Below are 20,770 nucleotides of genomic sequence, written 5' to 3' on the forward strand. Positions count from 1 at the left end.
ATTAGAGAGAGATATGGCCACGCTTTCAAAGCGTGGCCTATATAACCTTATCAAATTAAAAAAAAAGCCTTTTTGACTTTACCTTCATCGCTACACAATATAAATTTTCAATCCTTTTTTATTACCAAACTTATAAATATAGTATGCAATTTTTATTACAAGACAAATCAAACAGTAATTAGTGACATATATAATTTTTGTTATAATTGTTTTATACATTAAAAAACTAATACTCAAATACAAAATAAATCCCGAGTTTAAAACTCTGATTTCTCAACATGCTTCTCAAACTTGCTTCCCTTAGATCGTACATATGGCTTGGTATGACTTTGAGGAACACCAAGGGCAGGACCAAATTGTTTCACAGCTTCCCTAGAGTTCTTTGGGCCTCGAAGAATGACCTACATTTATAGAACAATAAATAAACCAAATTAATCATCTAAAAATTGATCACTTCAACATTTCCAAACTTATCCTATCATAATGCTTAGTACCATTATAATTCACAAACGAATATATACTTGGTTTCATGTGATTTATTCAATCAAACGGTATAAATATTATTTGAACTAGTCCAGCTCAAATATCTATTGATAAGTTTATATATCATAGTCATAGACATCATTTGAAACTAGTTAGTGGATTATACATCTAATATACACATACCGTGTTCTGTCCGAGAGGTGCTCTAAGTGCAAGCTAATCAAATGTCAAGCATTCACCAACAGCCATCTCTATTCTAGCACGTGTAGTCTCTATAAACATGAGTGTCGTAACCTTTAATGCATGAACTTCAGACACTCTGATATCATCGGTTACAGTTTCCACTACCATGGCAATTTTACCTTCCTGCATAAAATAAACAAGCATCCAGTGGAGAGTATAAGTACTCAAAACTTGAGAGAATTCCTATCTTACCACTGAGAAAGATAAGAGAAGGGAAAACAAACCTTGCCCTTCATGAACTTAATCAAGCATGACAAAGAAAGTGGAGGCTATTTAACCTTGCTCATGAACAAGCGCTTCTGTATCACAACATTGAAATTGCTGCCGGTCCTCCTCACAAGGAAGCGTTAAAGTGGATCATGTCACACCAAATCAAAACCGTCCAAATGCATACTTTGATAAAGAATAAATAAATCTCTAAAATAGATCAAAATTTGCACAATTTATAGTTAAAGGAGTTCCCTCAGTATAATGATAGGAATAATCAAATGTTATTCATCATTAGCATGGTAAAAAATAGCAGCATCGTTGGGAAGCTTGCAAATTACAAGCACTAAAGTATTACTAAAAAGCATTAATTATAATGTTATTAATCAGAATTTGGTACATATTAGGTCATGTGTTTGTTTCAGATCCTGATCTGGAATCCAGAAATTAATGACTAGTAATGAGCTAAAATGCACACCAGAAATTATGCATAGCAAATACAAGAACTCCATTGGTGCAGTGTAGCAAACATCCACATGATTAAATCGTTCCAAAGAAGAAAAAAGTTAACTATATGATGAAAATTTATCCAAGCAAGGAACACAAGCAGGGATTTATGGGTTTTAATAATTTTTTTTTAAATTACAAGCTCTATTCAAATCAAACACATAGTAGTGCAAATGAAATAGTCCACTTTCCCCAAAAATGCCTAAGAATTAGCAAAGTTTAAGTATAGATAAACAAAAGTGTCTACCTGAAAATGCATAATTGTGGATTTTACAAGTCTTGTGTTGAACTGGAAGTTATAGAAGGCCTTCCCCTTCTGCACTTCCAAACACTCTTGCCAAATAAATAAATAAACAGAGAGTTTATAAATAAATTAGAATTGGTATTTATAATCTCATTTGAATTAGAAGTGAAAGCGTGAAGCAGCTGAGGTGTTCACCTTGTCGTGATCCTCTCGAGAAGGGGAGTGGTTCTTGTACTGCTTCAATCAATTCTCGCGGTACTTCTGTAACTGTAGTTAAGCATCTCCCATAGAATCCCTTGTATAGCTTTCCCATGGACCTTTAGTACAACCACACATAGGAGGAGACAGAGAACAGCGATGCAGTAGGAGAAATAGAGCGTTAGGGGTTTCAGCCAGGGAGGAAGGAGCGACGTTTAAGGGCTTACGAGAGTGTGAGCACGATGGAGGCTTTGAGACAGAGGGAGCGCCGACGGAGGGAGCGCCAAAGCAGGGGTTGGAAGCGTGATGAAGTTCTGGGGTTAGGGTTGTAGGCGCGACGAAGCTCTAGGGTTAAGGTTGGAGGCGCGACCAAGCTGCTCTGGGGTTAGGGTTACGATGGAGTTCTGATGAAGAAGCAGGTTTAGGGTTGGAGGAGTGTTATGATGAAAAAGCTGTGGGACGTTGAAGAATGATGAAAAATATTTATGTGTAGGTGTTAACAGTGAAGTGTTTTTGCTCAGTATATTAAACATACCCTATTGGCACGCTTTACAATTGTCACTGTATGCCTACTTTATTAGCACGCTTTATAAGCGTTCCTGTTGCTTTCTATGGCCAAGCTTTTAAAGCGTGGCACAAAAAACGTGGTCAAATTTTTAATCAATTGCCACCCTCAGAAAAGAGTGGACATTAACCCTTTTGGCCGCGCTTTTGAAGTGTGGCAAAAAAAAAGTGGCCAAAACTCTAATCAATTGACACACTCATAAAAGCGTCCCTATTGGCCCCTTTCGCCACGCTTTTGAAGCATAGCAAGAAAAATGTGGCCAAATCTCTAATCAATCGTCACCCTCATAAAAGCGTGGCCATTGACCCCTTTTGGCCACGCTATTAAAGCATAGCCAGAAAAAAGCATGGCCACAGGCCTTTTTTCTTGTATTGCTACATCCATGCACCACCGTGCTGGAGCTCTAAAGCACAAGGCTAGGTCTCTCTCACTAGGGCACATCAAATCTGCACGGCGTTGCTACTGCTTCATCTTCTGTGGTGGGTTTTGCCGCTGATTCTACCTCTTAAGGAACTCCGATTCTGATCTCTAGAGAATGTTCTACTTCGATTCCACTTTCTTTCTTCAATCTCCTCAAGCAAAATGGTGATCTTCATCTTCCTCTTCGATCCATTTCTTCACACTAATGCTTTTAAATCTAGAATCAACACGCGCTTCCATTTTGATTTCCTTATCCCCACTATGTCTCTCTAATTTTATGATTTTAAATCATTTCTGTTATCTATCGATGATGTATATGTAAACATGAGAAATGTGATGCTCTTGGTTTTGCTTTGTTTTTTCACTGTTAGTTCCTACGGTTTTAGCTTTGAATTGGATTTAATATTGAATTGTCAATTGATTTATTTTATTCGTTTGTTTGTTGTTTTGCTTGCATTTGTATCCTTTTATACTCGAAATCAAGGTACGGTTTATTCTTTTGCATTTTGCATTATGAAGTTTGTTTATGTTTGATTATTTGGGAAGTTTTCTAGTTTTGCAATGTGGTAAGATTTTTAGTGAAAGAAAGGGGAAAAAGGTTGCATTATGATCGATCCAACTTATATGAAGCATGGTAAGTTGAGGGTGATGGTGTGGTTTTGTTGTTGTTGTTATTGTTGTTGTTGTTGTTGTTGTCGTTGTTGTTGTTGTTGATGACATGTCATCATGTCATGTTTTTCTATGCTTTTTCATACAAGAAATTGATAATTAGTGCTTAAATATTGCATTCTTTTGTGCTTAAATGGTATATTTCTTTGATCTTTTGATTTGATAAACTTTGTAGGAAATAAGAAGAAAAAGAAGCAAAAAAGCACAAAATAAGCTAAAAAGGAGAAAAAAAGAGTTTTGGAGCACACTTTGATGCCTTAGGCCACGCTTTTAAAAGCGTGCCCCATGACCATGAATGAAGGAAACAAAGGCTAGCGCTCAATTACATGGAGCGCTACGTTAAAATTGTTAACTTTTTCGGGTTTTTTTTAGCCTTGTGACAGCATGACCATCCCTCCTTCAAAGGGCCATAACTTGAGCTACAAATGTCCAATTGATATGCTTTCAGTTGCGTTGGAAAGCTGACATTCAGAGCTTTCCAATGATATATAGCAATTTACATTTGGCATGAAATTGAAGCACAAGTGAAAGGAATCTTCAAAGCCCCAAAAACCAACCAAGCAAGTGCTCACACCAAGGCTCAAAGAGGGAACCAGGGTAGCGCTCATTTACAAGGCACCAGCACCCAATTTGGAAGTAGCGCTATGTTAACTCTCTTACCTTTTTGGTAGCCCATGAAGAGAAAAGCAAAGCTTGCACAAGGAAAAGCAAGGGCGCTACATTCAATTCACTCACTGAGCGCTACTTTCGCATGAGGAATTGCTCCAAAATGTAGCCACCAAGGTTTGAAATAGGGGACACATGCATAGAGAGGGCACTGCGTTGCTTCTTCTCACTGAGCGCCATTACTTTATGAAGAAATTGGCCAAAATGATGGAACCAAGGCTCGAAGAGGGAGCCTCTCTTCAAAGCATGAAGTGCTACGTTGAAACAAGTAACTGAGCGCTAAACAAGGCTTGGTTCGAAGCCTGGGACAAGACCATTGAGCGCTATGTTATTTGAGTTAACTGAGCGCTTCCCTGGGAGGTAGCCTTGGTTGAATTCTCAATTAAAAAAACCAATGTGGATCCAATTCTTCACAAAAATGAAAAACCCACTCCAAAGTCTGAAAATTAAAATTAAAAAGTGTATAAATAGGACTTAGTTTGATTTGTAGAGGACCTTCCTTCATTTTTAGTTTTTACCTTTTAGCTCAATTTTAGTTTTTACTTTAGCTTTCATTTTTTAATTTGGGAATTGGGATTGAGATCTGAGTTCTCTTTCTCTTTGTTTTTACTTCTGCAATTCTTACTTTCTGTTTCTAAATTTTGGATTGAGATTGAAGGAATTCTGTTTTAATTCTTGATCTGAAATCCCTCTTTGTTCTTCTTCTGCATAATTTAGTGAATTGAGAATTGGATCTGAAGTTCATTTATTGTTTTCATCTTCCTTTCTTCTGCAAATTGTTTTCTGTTTGACCAAGGAAGGAATTGAGATCTAGATCTACTTTCTAGTCTCATTGATCCCCTGAGATCTTCAATTTCTCTTTTAGAGTTCACAATTGAGCCAAGTTTACTTTCTGTTTTGCTTTTCAAGCAAATTTTACCTTTCGGTTTAGATTCTCTGCAACTTATTTCATCTTCTACTTCTCTAGTTAATTTTTTCTTTACATTCTCTTATTGAATTCTGAATCCCAGCTTCCACATCCCTTTACTATTCAAGCAATTTACATTTCTTGCACTCTAAGCTTCAGCTATTTACATTTCTTGCAATCTAAGCTTCAATCATTTACATTACTTGCACTTTAAGATTCAGCTCTTTTACTTTCTTTCACTTTAAGTTTCATGCAATTTATTCTTCTGCACTTTACTTTTCTGTCAATTTCCCCTCTCCTTTTTATTTTCATGCAATTTAGCTTCTGTTGATCACAATTCACTCAAATCATCAATTGTTTGCTTAACTAAATTCATCACCTAACTAAAATTGCTCAATCCATCAATCCATGTGGGATCGACCTCACTCATGTGAGTAATTACTATTTAATGCGACCCGGTACACTTGCCGGTGAGTTTAGGTGTGGAATTCTAATTTCCACCCATCAAGTTTTTGGCACCGTTGCTGGAGATTGATTTAGATCAACAATGATTAAGTGGGTGAGAAGTCTAGATCAAGCATTTTTTTTATTTTTGTTCTCTGTTTTAAATTGAAACCAAGGTGTTTGTGTTTTTGCCTCACTAAGAAAATTCTCATCTCTGATATGAGTAATTTCAATTTTCATTGGTGTTGTGTTTTACAAAATTCAAATGGAGTTCAACTCATCTTATGATCAAACAAATCTTATGGGATATTACCCACCAACACCAATTGATTATTCTAATGGTGGCTGGGAATATCACCAAGAAAATGCAAATTCTGAGCACTCCACTCAATGGAGATATGCTTCAAAACCACAAGATGAGCAAGAGAATCATATGGGATACCTCCCACCACCACAAAATAATTCGAGTCATTATTTTAATGGTGGCTGGAAATATCACTAAGAAATGATAGATGATGAAGCAATTCACACGAGATATGATCCAGAACCACCGAATGATTCATGTCATTTTTCTCATGGTGTCTGTGCATATCAACAAGAGTGTGAACAATCAAGTGAATGGAATTTCCTCCCAGAGCCACAAAGTAAATCATACTGTTATAATGCTAACACTAACTATGGCTGGGAAGGGAATTCTGGTGCTCCACACGACACTCAGCAAGAGACATCATCTCTTGATTATGCCTCAACACACAGTTTCTTCCAAGATCAATACAACTCATCTCACCAACCACAAGATTCATTCCACAACTCACAAAATTCACTCTATAACCCTCAAAATAACTTCAATACAATACGTTCATGTCCGCAAAATTACTCTCAACTTTCAGAGGATCTCCTTCAAAAGTCCAGAGAATTTTTTGAAAGACAAGAACAATCCTAGAAAAGGCAAGAAACCCTCTACAATAAGATGAATGGATATTTGGAGCAAGCAAGAAGAATCAGAGATTGCTAAGCAAGGAAGGTGAAGATCAATTGGGGGATAAAAAGGAAGAAGTGGAGAAGGAAGATGAAGAGGCCCCTGTGTCAAGCAAAATTTTAATGAAGAATGAGTTGAAGGAGGCATTTGGACCTGAAATTGCATATCCACAGAAGCCACTTGAGATGACAAAGGAACATGAAAACTCACAAACCTCACAAACTTCCCTGAGCCAAAAATTCTTAGCGCTTGAACCTGTGATTAAAATATATGAAGAGGAGATGAAGAAATCTTGGGAAGAACAACAGACCTCCTCCATGAAAGTGCTATTAACTCAAATATTGAGTGCAAAAGAGGAAGTGGAAGAACAAGAAAGTGAGGAAGTCAGTAAAGAAAATTCACACTCAAGTAAGGCAGAGAAGTACATGAATGAAGAGCTCATTGAGCCACCAAATTCAAATGGCTCTGGATGAAGATAAAATTCCAATAAGCACACAACAACAAAGTGTTGAATCCAAAGAAGTGAAGGCAACTAACAAGAGCACCAATCCTGTCTCTGATCCAGCAAGCAAGCTCAATCAAGCCATTTACACAAGGAAGCTTGCTGAGAGGAGACCAAAAAAGGGGACATTAGCTGGTTCATCTCTCCCCTTGAGGTCATTCCTCTTAACAAACTGGAAGAAGAGGAAGAAAGTGAAGAACAACATGTCAATTTAATGACACTAAAAGAGCGCTTGTTGGGTGGTAACCCAACCTTGGGTAACATTTCATTTCTCTGCTCTGTTTATTTTCTTTCCTTGTCTTGTTTAAGTTTCAATAAATTGGCATATGATTATATTCTAAGTTTGGTGTTGCCCTGCAACAATCTGTTCTCAATCCTTATGGATGATTGCATCAATTCTAAATTGAAAGTGCCACACTAAGCTTCTAAGTTTGGTGTGCCACTTAATTCTCTAAGCAAGAAATCCAGCAACACCACTTGTCTGCATAATCATAATGCCTTTACAGTATTATCTCTCTTTTGGTTTGATTTTCATTTTAGTCATTTCTTTGTTTTTAAAGTCTTCATTTATTTTTCTCCTTAACTTTTCTTGTTAATACCTCACCAAGAAATCCTTATTCATGACAGATTCTTCGCTTGGTGAGTGTATTTAACATATAATAGTTTCATTTAGTCTTAGTTCAAATAAAATGGACATGTGATTGCATTCTAAGTTTGGTGTTGCTATGCAACAAAATTTGCTTCCAATCTTTACAGGATACTTGCATCAATTTCAAGTGTAAGTGTCACACTAAGTTTGGTGTGCCACTTACTTTCTTTATGCAATGTATCATGCACATTCTCTATGTTTGCAATCACAATGTCTCTGGTTCCTGTGCCTTGATTGTTATCTTTAATTCTGCTTGCTTAAAACACATGTGTTACTAACATTTCATTGTGTAAGACATTCATGATCTATGTTAACCCCATAGCCATTGTTCTAATTATTGCTTGAGGATGAGCAAGCAATCTGAGTTTGGCAAGGGAAGGGAAGAATAGAAGGAAAAGGATAACAGTAGAGAAGATGAATTACAAGGTTGTAAAGTTCCTTTTCTGCTCATTTGATTCCAACACTTAAATTGCATCATTGTCTTTATCTTCTCTGTATTCATGTGTGGTATGAATAAACATAGCCTGAATTTTGATTTGCAACATGTTGCTGTGACATTATGACTACCAACTTGAGTTTTGTGAATTCAAAAGCAATAAAGCATCATGATCATAAACAAACAAGGAATTAAATAAGAACTTAGCATGTGCATACAAGTATTGGAAGGCTAGTATGGTTAATTATTGCTCAATTGCATTGGATTTTATTTAATTGAAGTTTGCATCTAGAACATTTTGTGAAATATTTGGAAATCATGAAAACCTTGAAGAAGCAATTGCAAGTTAAGGCAAGAAAGAAAAAGGGAAAGAATGAGAAAGCTGAAGGCTCTGAGCACCAATGACAATTAAGTTGTTAAGTACTTGTGGTGTTTATCTATCAAGCAAAAAGCTTGAAAACAAAACACTTAGAAGTTAAGGTTAGGCTCAAAGTGCAAAAAGCACTCCCTCAAAGCTCAAGGCTCTAAGCATCAATGATTAGAGAGTCAAGAAAAGAAACAAATGAGCTTAATGAAGTCCTATAATTAAATGCTTGTGGTACTTATGTATCAAGTGTTAATACTTGAAAACAAAGCATTTAAAGTCGTAGCTTTGTTATCAACTCATGGGGCAAAACACCCAAAAGGAGAAGCTAATAAGAAAATCAAAAGCTTGTTTCAAGGAAGAAATATAAGAAAAAGATTTCATAAATTGAGCTAGATAGAAGCATCAACCATTTACATTTCTTTTGTGATTGTAGCATACATAGAAAACTAGCTAACCATGAACATTGAGTTGCTATTCTTCATACCTTGGATTGTCAATCTTTATTGCATGATTCTTTTCTTGCTTGGGGACAAGCAAGGTTTAAGTTTGGTGTTGTGATGACATGTCATCATGTCATGTTTTTCTATGCTTTTTCATACAAAAAATTGATAATTAGTGCTCAAATATTGCATTCTTTTGTGCTTAAATGGTATATTTCTTTGATCTTTTGATTTGATAAACTTTGTAGGAAATAAGAAGAAAAAGAAGCAAAAAAGCACAAAATAAGCTAAAAAGGAGAAAAAAAAGAGTTTTGGAGCACACTTTGAAGTTGGAGCACACTTTGATGCCTTAGGCCACGCTTTTAAAAGCGTTGCCCATGACCATGATGAAGGAAACAAAGGCTATCGCTCAATTACATGGAGCGCTACGTTAAAATTGTTAACTTTTTCGGGTTTTTTTAGCCTTGTGACAGCATAACCATGCCTCCTTCAAAGGGCCATAACTTGAGCTACAGATGTCCAATTGATGTGCTTCTAGTTGTGTTGGAAAGCTGACATTCAGAGCCTTCCAACGATATATAGCAATCCATATTTGTCATGAAATCAAAGCACAGGTGAAAGGCATCATTAAAGCCCAAAAACTAACCAAGCAAGTGCTCACACCAAGGCTCGGAGAGGGAACCAGGGTAGCGCTCAACTACAAGGCACCAGCACCCAATTTGGATGTAGCATTATGTTAACTCTCTTACCTTTTTGGTGGCCCATGAAGAGAAAAGCAAAGCTTGCACAAGGAAAAGCAAGGGCGCTACGTTCAATTCACTCAATGAGCGTTACTTTGGCATGAGGAATTGCTCCAAAATGTAGCCACCAAGGTTCGAAATAGGGGACACACGCATAGAGAGGGTGCTGCGTTGCTTCTTCTTACTGAGCGCCATTACTTCATGAAGAAATTGGCCAAAATGATGGAATCAAGGCTCGAAGAGGGAGCCTCTCTTCAAAGCATGAAGCGCTACGTTGAAACAAGTAACTAAACGCTATACAAGGCTTGGTTCGAGGCCTGGGACAAGACCATTGAGCGCTACGTTATTTGAGTTAACTGAGCGCTTCCCTGGGAGTTAGCCTTGGTTGAATTTTCAATTAAAAAAACCAATGTGGATCCAATTCTTCACAAAAATAAAAAAAGCCCACTCCAAAGTCTGAAAATTAAAATTAGAAAGTGTATAAATAGGACTTAGTTTGATTTGTAGAGGACCTTCCTTCATTTTTAGGTTTTACCTTTTAGCTCAATTTTAGTTTTTACATTAGCTTTCATTTTTGAATTTGGGAATTGGAATTAAGATCTGAGTTCTCTTTCTCTTTGTTTTTACTTCTGCAATTCTTACTTTCTGTTTCTAAATTTTGGATTGAGATTGAAGGAATTCTGTTTCAATTCTTAATCTGAAATCCCTCTTTGTTCTTCTTCTGCATAATTCAGTGAATTGAGAATTGGATCTGAAGTTCATTTATTGTTTTCATCTTCCTTTCTTCTACAAATTGTTTTCTGTTTGATCAAGGAAGGAATTGAGATCTAGATCTACTTTCTAGTCTCATTGATCCCATGAGATCTTTAATTTCTCTTTTGGAGTTCACAATTGAGCTAAGTTTACTTTCTGTTTTACTTTTCAAGCAAATTTTTCCTTTCGTTTTAGATTCTCTGCAACTTATTTCATCTTCTACTTCTCTGGTTAATTTCTCTTTACATTCTCTTGTTGAATTCTGAATCCCAGCTCCCACATCCCTTTACTATTCAAGCATTTTACATTTCTTGCACTCTAAGCTTCAGCTATTTACATTTCTTGCAATATAAGCTTCAGTCATTTACATTACTTGCACTTTAAGATTCAGCTCTTTTACTTTCTTGCACTTTAAGTTCCATGCAATTTACTCTTCTACACTTTACATTTTTGTCAATTTCCCCTCTCCCTTTTATTTTCATGCAATTTAACTTCTGTTGATCACAATTCACTCAAATCATCAATTGTTTGCTTAACTAAATTCATCATCTAACTAAAATTGCTCAATCCATCAATCCTATGGGATCGACCTCACCTATGTGAGTAATTACTACTTGATGCGACCCGGTACACTTGCCGGTGAGTTTAGGTGTGGAATTCTAATTTCCACCCATCAGTACCATGCAAGAGGCTAGAATGCTATGACAGTAAAGTGTGGTCACTGCAGCAACGTCTTATCTCTGAGCACCAGGATCCCTCCACCTCTAACCCCTTTCTCTGACACCTATCAAACCACCACCATTGATCAAGCCCTCACTCTTCAGGAACACAAAATATTATTGAGCTTTGGCATGGAGTTGTCCTACGATATTGCATCTTTGTTGATGTAGCTAGTTTTTAAATTAATTATGTTCTATATATTGTTGATTTTATTTGTTTAGGTTGATATTTGTGATGTTTTTTGTAAGAACCGAAAATCATTGTTAGTTAATTAGAATAAAATAACAATTGAAGTGTCCAGAATAGGTTGAAAAATTTAGTGATATTAATTAGCAAATTTAAAGGTGAGATCTGGATTCAACGGATTTTTTCGAGTGGAAAAATGTAATTTTCTGCAGCAAAATGTGTAAAAACGCATACTGGTAATTTAGCCGGTAGTACCACCATAAGTCTATCCGATACTGCTTGTGAGAAAATAAAAATTGCAGAAATTCTTAGGAAAATATTTAGAATTATAACCTGGTTACTTATTCTAACGGTTTTGGCCCAAAGTTAGGCTAAACAAACAAAAGGCATAAACCGGTTGGACCAGGCCCAAGTTGGCCCCAAGCCCAACACTTATAAGCCACCTAAGGCTTAGAGTTCATCATCTACCTGGTGCACGAAATTGTGATCATCAATGGCACCAACAACTTGGTATGCACAATTGTAATCTCAACTGTTTTTCACAATTCCGCACAACTAACCAGCAAGTGCACTGGGTCGTCCAAGTAATAAACCTTATGTGAGTAAAGGTCGATCCCACGGAGATTGTCGGCTTGAAGCAAGCTATGGTCATCATGTAAATCTCAGTCAGGCGGATTCAAATGGTTATAGAGAATTGATAATTAAAAGATGAATAAAATATATAATAGGATAGAGATACTTCTGTAATTCATTGGTCAGAATTTCAGACAAGCGTATGAAGATGCTTTGTTCCTTCTGAACCTCTGCTTTCCTATTGCCTTCATCCAATCATTCATACTCCTTTCCATGGCAAGCTATATGTTGGGTTTCACCGTTGTCAATGGCTACCCCTCGTCCTCTCAGTGAAAATGGTCCAAATGCGCTGTCATCGCACGACTAATCATCTGTCGGTTCTCGATCATGTTGGAATAGGATCCATTGATCCTTTTGCGTCTGTCACTATGCCCAACACTCGCGAGTTTGAAGCTCGTCACAGTCATCCCTTCCCAGATCCTACTCAGAATACCACAGACAAGGTTTAGACTTTTCGGATCTCAGGAATGGCCGCCAATAATTCTAGTCTATACCACGAATGTTCTAATCTTAGATTAGAAACCCAAGAGATACACATTCAAGCTTGTTTGCATGTAGAACGGAAGTGGTTGTCATGCACGCGTTCATAGGTGAGAATGGTGATGAGTGTCACATAATCATCACATTCATCATGTTCTTGTGTGCGAATGAATATCTTGGAGAAGAAATAGGCTTGAATTGAATAGAAAAACAATAGTACTTTGCATTAATTCATGAGGAACAGCAGAGCTCCACACCTTAATCTATGGGGTGTAGAAACTCCACCGTTGAAAATACATAAGAACAAAAGGTCTAGGCATGGCCGTGAGGCCAGCCTCCCAAAAGCGTCTAAGATAGCATAAGGCTAATCAAAGATGAAAATACAATAGCAAAAGGTCCTATTTATAGAGAACTAGTAGCCTAGGGTTTACAGAAATAGGTAATTAATGCAGAGATCCATTTCCGGGCCCACTTGGTGTGTGCTTGGGTTGAGCATTGAAGCCTTCACAAGTAGAGACTTTTCTTGGAGTTAAACGCCAGCTTTTGTGCCAGTTTGGGCGTTTAACTCCAGCTTTTATGCCAGTTTTGGCGTTTTGACGCCAGAATTTTTATGCTGACTTGGAACGCCGGTTTGGGCCATCAAAACTCGGGCAAAGTATGGACTATTATATATTGCTGCCCAGGATGTCTACATTCCAACGCAATTGAAAGCGCGCCAATTGGGCTTCTGTAGTTCCAGAAAATCCACTTCGAGTGCAGGGAGGTTAGAATCCAACAACATCTACAGTCCTTTTTCAGCCTCTGAATCAGATTTTTGCTCAGGTCCCTCAATTTCAGCCAGAAAATACCTGAAATCATAGAAAAACACACAAACTCCTAGTAAATTCCAGAAATGTGATTTTTATTTAAAAACTAATAAAATATAATAAAAAGTAACAAAAATATACTAAAAACATAACAAAAACAATGCCAAAAAGCATATAAATTATCCGCTCATCACAACACCAAACTTAAATTGTTGCTTGTCCCCAAGCAACTTAAAACAAAGTAGGATAAAAAGAAGAGAATATACAATAAATTTTGAAAACATCTGTGAAGATCAATCTTAATTAGATGAGCGGGGCTATTAGCTTTTTGCTTCTGAATAGTTTTGGCATCTCACTTTATCCTTTGAAGTTCAGAATGATTGGCATCTATAGAAACTCAGAATTCAGATAGTGTTATTGATTCTCCTAGTTCAGTATGTTGATTATTGAACACAGCTACTTTATGAGTCTTGGCCGTGACCCTAAGCATTTTGTTTTCCAGTATTACCACCAAATACATAAATGCCACAGACACAAAACTGGGTGAACCTTTTCAGATTGTGACTCAGCTTTGCTAGAGTCCCCAATTAGAGATGTTCAGAGCTCTTAAGCACACTCTTTTTGCTTTGGACCATGACTTTAACCGCTCAGTCTCAAGCCTTTCACTTGACACCTTCACGCCACAAGCACATGGTTAGGGACAGCTTGGTTTAGCCGCTTAGGCCAGGATTTTATTGCCTTTTGGTTTAAAGGGCTATTGGCTTTTTCTGCTTGCTTTTTCTTTTTCTTTCTTTTTCTTTTCTTCTTTTTTTCGCCATTTTTTCGCAAGCTTTTCACTGTTTTTTCTTGTTTCAAGAATCAATTTTATGATTTTTCAGATTATCAAATAACATTTCTCCTTTTTCATCATTCTTTCAAGAGCCAACAATTTTAACATTCATGAACAACAAATTCAAAAATATGCACTGTTCAAGCATTCATTCAGAAAATAAAAAGTATTGCCACCACATCAAAATAATTAAACTATTTTGAAATTCAAAATTTATGTACTTCTTTTTCTTTTTCAGAGAACATTTTTTATTTAAGAAAGGTGATGGATTCATAGGACATTCATAACTTTAAGGCATAGACACTAAGACACTAATGATCATGTAGTAAAGACACAAACATAGATAGAACATAAAGCATAGGAAACGAAAAACAGAAAAATAAAGAACAAGGAAATTAAAGAACGGATCCACCTTAGTGATGGCGACTTGTTCATCCTCTTGAAGATATTATGGAGAGTTTGAGCTCCTCAATGTCTCTTCCTTGCCTTTATTGCTCCTCCCTCGTGACTCTTTGGTCTTCTCTAATTTCATGGAGGAGGATGGAATGCTCTTGGTGCTCCACCCTTAGTTGTCCCATGTTGGAACTTAATTCTCCTAGGGAGGTGTTGATCTGCTCCCAATAGTTTTGTGGAGGAAAATGCATCCCTTTAGGCATCTCAAGAATCTCATGATGAGGAACTTCCTCATGCTCTTGGTGAGGTTCATGAGTGGGCTCTCTTGTTTGCTCCATCCTTTTCTTAGTGATGGGCTTGTCTTCATCAATGAAGATATCTTCCTCTATGTCAATTCCAGCTCAATTGCAGAGGTGACAAATGAGATGAAGGAAGGCTAACCTTGCCAAAGTAGAGGACTTGCCCGCCACCTTGTAGAGTTCTAGGGATATAACCTCATGAACTTCTACTTCCTCTCCAATCATGATGCTATGGATCATGATAACCCGGTCTATAGTAACTTCAGACCGGTTGCTAGTGGGAATGATTGAGCATTGGATGAACTCCAACCATCCCCTAGCCACGGGCTTGAGGTCATGCCTTCTTAGTTGAACCGGCTTCCCTCTTGAATCTCTCTTCCATTGAGCGCCCTCTTCACAAATGTCTATGAGGACTTGGTCCAACCTTTGATTAAAGTTGACCCTTCTAGTGTAGGGGCATGCATCTCCTTGCATCATGGGGCAAGTTGAATGCCAACCATACATTTTTCGGACTGAAATCTAAGCATTTCCCCCGGACCATTGTAAGCCAATTCTTTGGGTCCAGGTTTACACTTTGATCATGGTTTTTGGTGATCCATGCATTGGCAAAGAACTCTTGAATCATTAAAATCCCGACTTGTTGAATGGGGTTAGTGAGAATTTCCCATCCTCTTCTTCGAATCTCATGTCGGATCTCCGGATATTCACCCTTTTTGAGCTTGAAAAGGACCTCGGGGATCACCTTCTTCTTGGCCACAACTTCATAGAAGTGGTCTTGATGCACCCTTGAGATAAATCTCTCTATCTCCCATGACTCGGTGGTGGAAGCTTTTGTCTTCCCTTTCCTCTTTCCAAAGGTTTCTCCGGCCTTTGGTGCCATAAATGGTTATGGAAAAACAAAAAGCAACAGTTTTACCATACCAAAATTAGAAGGTTTGCTCGTCCTCGAGCAAAAGAAGAAAGAAAAGAGTAGAAGAGGAAGAAATAGAGGAGATGGAGAGAGTTTAGTGGTTCGGCCAAGTGGGGTAAGTAGTGTGTATGGTGTGTGAAAATGAAGGACTGAAGATGGATTTATATAGGAGTGGAGAGAGGGGTAGGGTTCGGCCATGTATGGGTGGGTTTGGGAGGGAAAGTGATTTGAATTTGAATGGTGAGGTAAGTGGGGTTTTATGATGGATGGATGTGGATTGGTGAAGAGATTATGGAGAAGAGGGTAGGAGTTGATAGGTGAGGGGTTTTTAGGGGAGAGGTATTGAGGTGATTGGTGAAGAGTATTTAGGGAAGGGTGTTATGGGAAGGTGTGAAGAAGAGAGAGAGAGATGAGGTAGGTGGGGATCTTGTGGGGTTCACAGATCCTGAGGTGTCAAAGATTTCTCATCCCTGCACCATGTGGTGTGTAAATACCCCCTTGATTGCCAATCCTGGCGTTAAACGCCAGTCTGGTGCCCATTTCTAGCGTTAAACACCCAGAATGGTGCCAGACTGGTCGTTTAACGCCCATTCTGCTACACTTACTGGCGTTTAAACGCCAGTAAGCTTCTCCTCCAGGTTGTGCTATTTTTAATACTATTTTTCATTCTGTTTTTACTTTTTCAATTATTTTTGTGACTTCACATGATCATCAACCTACAGAAAACATAAAATAACAATAGAAAATAAATAGATATAATAAAATAAAATTGGGTTGCCTCCCAACAAGCGCTTCTTTAATGTTAATAGCTTGACAATGGGCTCTCATGGAGCCTCACAAATACTCAGAGCATGATGATGGCCTCCGATAGTTACAGAGGGAAGCTTTTCATGCTTCCTCTCCATAGTTACAGAGGGAGATCCTTGAGCTTTAAACACAAGGGAGTCCTCATTCACTTGAAGGTCCAATTCTCCTCTGTCAACATCAATCACAGCTTTTGGTGTGGCTAGGAAGGGTCTGCCAAGGATGATGGATTCATCAATACACTTCCCAGTGTCTAGGATTATGAAATCAGCAGGGATGTAGTGGCCTTCAACCTTTACCAAGACATCCTCTACAAGTCTATAAGCCTGTTTCCTTGAATTGTCTGCCATCTCTAGTGAGATTCTTGCAGCTTGTACCTCAAGGATCCCTAGCTTCTCCATCACAGAGAGTGGCATGAGGTTTATACTTGACCCCAGGTCACACACAGCCTTATTAAAGGACATGGTGCCTATGGTATAAGGTATTGAGAACTTTTCAGGATCCTGTCTCTTTTGAGGTAATCTCTGCCTAGTCAAGTCATCCAGTTCGTTGGTGAGCAAAGGGAGTTCATCCTCCCAAGTCTCATTACCAAATAACTTGGCATTTAGCTTCATGATTGCTCCAAGGTACTTAGCAACTTGCTCTTCAGAAACATCTTCATCCTCTTCAAAGGAAGAATACTCATCAGAGCTCATGAATGGCAGAAGTAGGTTCAGTGGAATCTCTATGGTCTCTGTGTGAGCCTCAGATTTCCATGGTTCCTCATTAAGGAACTCCTTGGAGGCCAGTGAACGTCCATTGAGGTCTTCCTCAGTGGAAAGCACTGCCTTTCCCTCCTCTATGCATTTGACCATGGGGGACGTGTTTATGGCCTTGCATTCTCTCTTTGGATTCTCTTTTGTATTGCTTGGGAGAGTACTAGGAGGGAGTTCAGTAACTTTCTTACTCAGCTGACCCACTTGTGCCTCCAAATTTCTAATGGAGGACCTTGTTTCAGTCATGAAACTCAGTGTGGTCTTAGTTAGATCAGAGATTATGATTGCTAAGTCAGATTGGCTCTGTTTAGAATTCTCTGTCTGTTGCTGAGAAGATGATGGAAAAGGCTTGCTATTGCTAAACCTATTTCTTCCACCATTACTGTTGTTGAAGCCTTGTTGAGGCCTCTGTTGGTCCTTCCATGAGAGATTTGGATGATTTCTCTATGAAGGATTATAGGTGTTTCCATAAGGTTCTCCCATGTAATTCACCTCTTCCATTGCTGGGTTTTCAGGATCATAAGCTTCTTCTTCAGATGAAGCTTCTTTGGTACTGCCTGTTGCTGCTTTCATGCCAGACAGACTCTGAGAAATCATATTGACTTGCTGAGTCAATATTTTGTTATGAGCCAATATGGCATTCAGAGTATCAATCTCAAGAACTCCTTTCTTCTGATTTGTTCCATTATTCACAGGATTCCTTTCAGAAGTGTACATGAATTGGTTATTTGCAACCATTTCAATGAGTTTCTGAGCTTCTGCAGGCGTCTTCTTCAGATGAAAAGATCCTCCAGTAGAGCTGTCCAATGACATCTTGGACAGTTCAGACAGACCATCATAGAAGATACATATGATGCTCCATTCTGAAAGCATGTCAAAAGGACACCTTCTGATCAATTGTTTGTATCTTTCCCAAGCTTCATAGAGGGATTCACCTTCTTTCTATCTGAAGGTCTAGACTTCCACTCTAATTTTACTCAATTTTTGAGGTGGAAAGAATTTGGCCGGAAAACCATTGACCAGCTTTTCCCAAGAGTTCAGGCTTTCCTTAGGTTGTGAATCCAACCATGTTCTAGCTCTTTCTCTTACATCAAAGGGAAACAGCATAAGCCTGTAGACCTCAGGATCAGCCCCATTGGTCTTGACAGTGTCACAGATTTGCAAGAATTTAGCTAAAAACTGATGAGGATCTTCCAATGGAAGTCCATTAAACTTGCAATTCTATTGCATCAGAGAAACTAATTGAGGCTTAAGCTCAAATTTGTTTGCTCCAATGGCAGGGATAGAGATGCTTCTCCCATAGAAGTTGGGAGTAGGTGCAGTAAAGTCACCAAGCACCTTCCTTGCATTGTTGGCATTGTTGTTGTTTTTGACTGCCATGGCTTCTTCTTGTTTGAAAATTTCTATTAGGTCCTCTCCAGAGAGTTGTGCTTTAGCTTCTCTTATCTTTCTCTTCAAGGTCCTTTTAGGTTCAGGATCAGCTTCAACAAGAATGCCTTTGTCTTTGCTCCTGCTCATATGAAAGAGAGGAGAAGAAAGTATGGAATCCTCTATGTCACAGTATAGAGATTCTTTGAGGTGTCAGAGGAAAAAAAGAATAGAAGGAGAAGGTAGAGATGAGAATTCGAACTTATAGAGAGAGTCTGAATTACTGATAGTGGAGGAATGTTAGTCCTTAAATAGAAGGATGTGAGAAGGGGAGAAGAATTTTCGAAATTAAATTTAAAAAGATTTTGAAATAATTAAAAGAAATCTTGAAAAATTGGTAAATGATTTTCGAAAATTAAAATTGAGAAAGTAATTAAGTGGTTTTTTAAAAAAATTTGAAATCAGAAATCAAACAGATATGATTGAAAATCATTTTGAGAAAGATTTGGTTGAGAAGATATGATTGAGGAAATATGGTTTTAAAAAGATATGATTGACAAACAATTAAAAAGATTTGATTTTTAAAACTAATGCCTTGGCTAACAAGAAATTTAAAAGATATGATTCTAAAATTCAATTATTGAACATTTCTTAACAAGGAAGAAGTCTTTGAATCAAATCACTAATTGTTAGCAAGGATTTTCGAAAATAGTAAAAAAATGGAAAGGATTTGATTTTGAAAAGATATGATTGAAAAGATATGGTTTGAAAAAGATTTGATTTTGAAAAATCATGCAAATTTGAAAAAGATTTGAATTAAAAACAAAATCTTCCCTCTTGTGCCATCCTGGCGTTAAACGCCCAGAATGGTATCCATTCTGGCGTTTAACGCCCAAAATTCTACCCTTTTGGGCGTTTAACGCCCAGCCAGATACCCTGGCTGGCGTTTAAATGCCAGTTTTCCTTCCTCACTGGGCGTTTTGAATGCCCAGCTTTTTCTGTGTAATTTCTCTGTGCATGTTCTGAATCTTCAATTCTTTTTATTATTGACTTGAAAAGAAAATTTTTTTTTTGAATTTCTAGAGAATAATAACAAAATGAAACTAAATCATGAAGAACTAAGATCAAATAAACAATGCATGCAAGACACCAAACTTAGAAATTTTCATATTAGAGATACTAACAAATTGAGAATGCATATGAGAAACAATAAAACACACAAAACAAGAGAAATTAAAGATCAGAGCAAGGAAATCATCAAGAACAACTTGAAGATCAATGAAGACACATGCATGAATTTTTCGAAAATTTTTTAGAAAAATTAAAAAGGATGCAATTGACACCAAACTTAAAATTTGACACTAGACTCAAACAAGAAACACAAAATATTTTTGGTTTTATAATTTTATAAATTTTTTTGTATTTTTTTGAAAATTATTTGGAAAAGAAAATAGAGACATTCAAAAAATTTTAATAAGAATTCCAGGAATCATGCAATGTTAGTCTAAAGCTTCAGCAGACATTACATACAACAGCCAAATTGATGGGAATCAACTAGCTCTTGTGATGATGAAAGTATCATCTGAAACTCTAGAATTCGTTCTTAAAAATTCTGAAGAATAAAATAAAGTTACCTAATCTAAGCAACAAGATGAACCGTCAGTTGTCCAAACTCGAACAATCCCTGGCAACGGCGCCATAAACTTAGTGCACGAAATTGTGATCATCAATGGCGCCAACAACTTGGCACGCACAATTGTAATCTCAACTCTTTTTCACAATTCCGCACAACTAACCAGCAAGTGCACTGGGTCGTCCAAGTAATAAACCTTACGTGAGTAAGGGTCAATCCCACGGAGATTGTCGGCTTGAAGCAAGCTATGGTCACCTTGTAAATCTCAGTCAGGCGAATTCAAATGGTTATGGAGAATTGATAATTAAAAGATGAATAAAATATATAATAGGATAGAGATACTTATGTAATTCATTGGTGAGAAATTCAGACAAGCGTATGAAGATGCTTTGTTCCTTCTGAACCTCTGCTTTTCTATTTCCTTCATCTAATCATTCATACTCCTTTCCATGGCAAGCTGCATATTGGGTTTCACCGTTGTCAATGGCTACCCCTTGTCCTCTCAGTGAAAATGGTCCAAATGCGCTGTCACTGC

The 20,770-nt window shown here is 37.6% G+C and overlaps 1 pseudogene; it reads right to left on the reverse strand.

Annotated features, from left to right (window-relative positions):
• Window positions 258-20,770, reverse strand: part of LOC107611056 — a 32,298-nt pseudogene continuing 11,785 nt past the window's right edge.

Source organism: Arachis ipaensis, chromosome B08 (assembly GCF_000816755.2).
Source record: "Arachis ipaensis cultivar K30076 chromosome B08, Araip1.1, whole genome shotgun sequence".
Classification (NCBI taxonomy): Eukaryota; Viridiplantae; Streptophyta; class Magnoliopsida; order Fabales; family Fabaceae; genus Arachis; species Arachis ipaensis.